Source organism: Odocoileus virginianus, chromosome 22 (assembly GCF_023699985.2).
Source record: "Odocoileus virginianus isolate 20LAN1187 ecotype Illinois chromosome 22, Ovbor_1.2, whole genome shotgun sequence".
In the NCBI taxonomy this organism is placed as follows: Eukaryota; Metazoa; Chordata; class Mammalia; order Artiodactyla; family Cervidae; genus Odocoileus; species Odocoileus virginianus.
Genome location: NC_069695.1, coordinates 55,411,512 through 55,414,994, shown reverse-complemented (window position 1 = coordinate 55,414,994; position 3,483 = coordinate 55,411,512).

Below are 3,483 nucleotides of genomic sequence, written 5' to 3'. Positions count from 1 at the left end.
ACGAATCCCCGTCTGGCACCGGGAGTCCCGGCATGCAATAGGGGTGTCTGTCCCGCAGCTCCCATCGCCGGTTCGGGGCCGGTGCCAGGAGAACTACAAGTACCAGCATGCAGCGCGCCCCTAGGGATCACGAGTCACCATCTGGCGCCGGGAGTGCCGGCATGCAACAGGGGTGTCTGCCCCGCAGACCCCATCGCAGGCTCGGGGACGGTGCCAGGAGAACGACAAGTACCAGTATGCAGCGCTCCTCGCCGCCCTTTCCGCGCTGAGGGCTGGCTGGCGTCTCAGGACGGCGGGGCCGGAGACCCGGCACTCGGCACTCGCCCCGTTTGGCGCCGCGGGTGCCGGCACGCCGCAGCGGCCGTCGTCCCACGACTTCTCCCATCACCCTCGGAGTCCGGTCGTCCGATGCCCGGCGTGCCGCTGCCCCGGGAATCCCGGGCTGCGTTGTGAACCCCGGCGTGCAGAGCGGGCGTCGTGGGCCGCTGGCCCAGCGTGCCCCGTGCGGCGCCGGGTTGGGGCTTGGTCGCCGGGTTGGGGCTTGGTCGCCAGGTTGGGGCTTGGTCGCCAGGTCTCCTCCTCGCCCCGGAGTGCGTGTTCTGGGGTCTCTTCCGGCTGGACCTTCACCGCACTGTCCGCCTCGCCTTTACCCCGCTTTGGGAGACCTGGTGCACTGCCCGGAGACAGCGGGAGCCGCCGCGGAGACGAGCTGATTCAGTCCGGGAGCAGTCGTTTGCGGAGGCCTTCAAAAGGTCTTTCTTGATACGATTTCTGCTTTTTCTCTGCTGAGATTTGGACAGAAGCACCTGTCCCAACAGCAAGAGCCCCCACCCCCACCGCAGGTGCATGAAGCAAAAACTGACACAATTTCAGAAATGCGGACAACTCAGTATCCGCATACTGTTAATGCATTTTATTATGCTTCCCAGATCATGTTTTTTGTTTGTTTGTTTTACCACTTGGAGGTTTGTGGCTAGCCTGCATGGAGCGAGTCTATCAGCACCAATTTTTGCAACAGCATTTGCTCACTTTGTGTCTGAATGTCACATTTTGGTAATTCTCACAGTATTTCAAACATATTTGTTTTATTTATTACAATGATCTGTGATTCATGGCCTTTGATGTTGCAATTGTAATTGTTTTGGGGTGCTGGCAGCTGCGCCCAGGTAAGACAGGGAAATTAACTGATAAACGGCCGTGTGTGTTCTGATTGCTCTACCAACCTGTGTACCCTGTCTCTGTTCCTCTGGCCTCCCTGTTCCCCAAGCCACAACAGTATTGATATTAGGCCAGTTAATAACTTTACAATGGCCTCTAAGTGTTCAGGTGAAAGGAAGAGTCGCACATCTCTCACTTTAAATCAAAAGCTAGAAATGATTAAGCTGAGTGAGGAAGGCATGTCGAAAGCTGAGATAGGCCGAAAGCTAGGCCTCTTGCGCCAAACAGTTAGCCAAGTTGTGAACGCGAAGGAGAAGTTCTTGCAGGAGATTAAAAGTGCTACTCCAGTGAACACACGAATGATAAGGAAGCGAAATAGCCTTATTGCTGATATGGAGAAAGTTTTGGTGGTCTGGATAGAAGATCAGACCAGCCACAACATGCCCTTAAGCCAAAGCCTGATCCGGAGCAAGGCCCTGACTCTCTTCAACTCTATGAAGGCTGAGAGAGGTGCGGAAGCTGCAGAAGAAAAGTTTGAAGCTAGTAGAGGTTGGTTTATGAGGTTTAAGGAAAGAAGCCATCTCCATAATGTGAAAGTGCAAGGTGAAGCAGTGAGTGCTGATGCAGAAGCTACAAGTTACCCAGATCTAGCTAAGATGATTAAGGAAGGTGGCTACACTACACAACAGATTTTCAATGTTGATGAAACAGCCTTATATTGGAAGAAGATGCCATCTAGGACTTTCATAGCTAGAGAGGAGAAGTCAATGCCTGGCTTCAAAGCTTCAAAGGACAGGCTGACTCTCTTGTTAGGGGCTAATGCAGCTGGTGACTTAAAGTTGAAGCCAATGCTCATTTACCATTCTGAAAATCCTAGAGCCCTTAAGAACTATGCAAAATCTACTCTGCCTGTGCTGTATAAATGGAACCACAAAGCCTGGATGACAGCACATCTTTTTACGACATGGTTTACTGAGTATTTTAAGCCCACTGTTGAGAACTACTGCTTAGAAAAAAAGATTCCTTTCAAAATATTGCTGCTTATTGACAATTCACCTGGTCACCCAAGAGCTCTAATGGAGATGTACAATGAGATTAATGTTGTTTTCCTACCTTCTAACACAGTGTCCATTCTGCAGCCCATGAATCAAGGAGTAATTTCAACTTTCAAGTTGTATTATTTAAGAAATACATTTCGAAAGGCTCTAGCTGCCATAGATAGTGATTCCTTGGATAGATCTGGGCACAGTAAACTAAAAATCTTCTGGAAAGGATTCACTATTCTAGATGCCATTAAGAACATTCGTGACTCATGGGAAGAGGTTCAAATATCAACATTAACAGGAGTTTGGAAGAAATTGATTCCAACCCTCATAGATGACTGTGAGGGGTTCAAGATTTCAGTGGAGGAAGTAGCTGCAGATGTGGTAGAAATAGCAAGAGAACTAGAATTAGAAGTGGAGCCTGAAGATGTGATTGAGTTGCTGCAATCACATGATAAAACTTTAACAGATGAGGAGTTGCTTCTCATGGATGAGCAAAGAAAGTGGTTACCTGAGGCAGAATCTACTGGTGAGGAAGCTGTGAAGATTGTTGAAATGACCACAAAAGACTTAGAATATTACATAAACTTAGTTGATAAAGCAGCAGCAGGATTTGAGAGGATTGACTCCAATTTTGAAAGAAGTTCTACTGTGGGTAAAATGCTGTCAAACAGCATTGCATGCTACAGAGAAATTGTTCATGAAAGGAAGAGTCAATTGATGTGGCAAACATCCCTGTTGTCTTATTTTAAGAAATTGCCACACCAACCTTCAGCAACCACCACCGTCATCAGTCAGCAGCCATCAACATCCAGGCAAGACCCTCCACCAGCAAAAATATTACGACTCACTGAAGGCTCAGATGATGGTTAGCATTTTTTAACAATAAAGCATTTTTAAGTTAAGGTATGTACACTTTTTTTTAAAATAAACACAATGCTATTGCACCCGTAATGGACTACAGTATAATGTAGAAATAATGTTTATATGCATTGGGAAGCCAAAAATTTGTGAGACTAGCAATATTCACTTTTACTGCAGTGGTCTGGAACCAAACCCTTCATATCTCCAAGGTAGACCTGTCATGGTCTTTAGTTGGATTTCTTTCGACCTTTGTTCTTCCCTCCCCTCATTTAATAACTGTAAATTATGTACATACCAAAGACGATGTAATCCTAAAATGAACCTATCCGTGGTCTGAAAATGTTGAACATGACCAATATTGTTACAGCTACCTATGTGCTCCTTACAATCCCATCTCATACCCTTGATTCCCCACCAG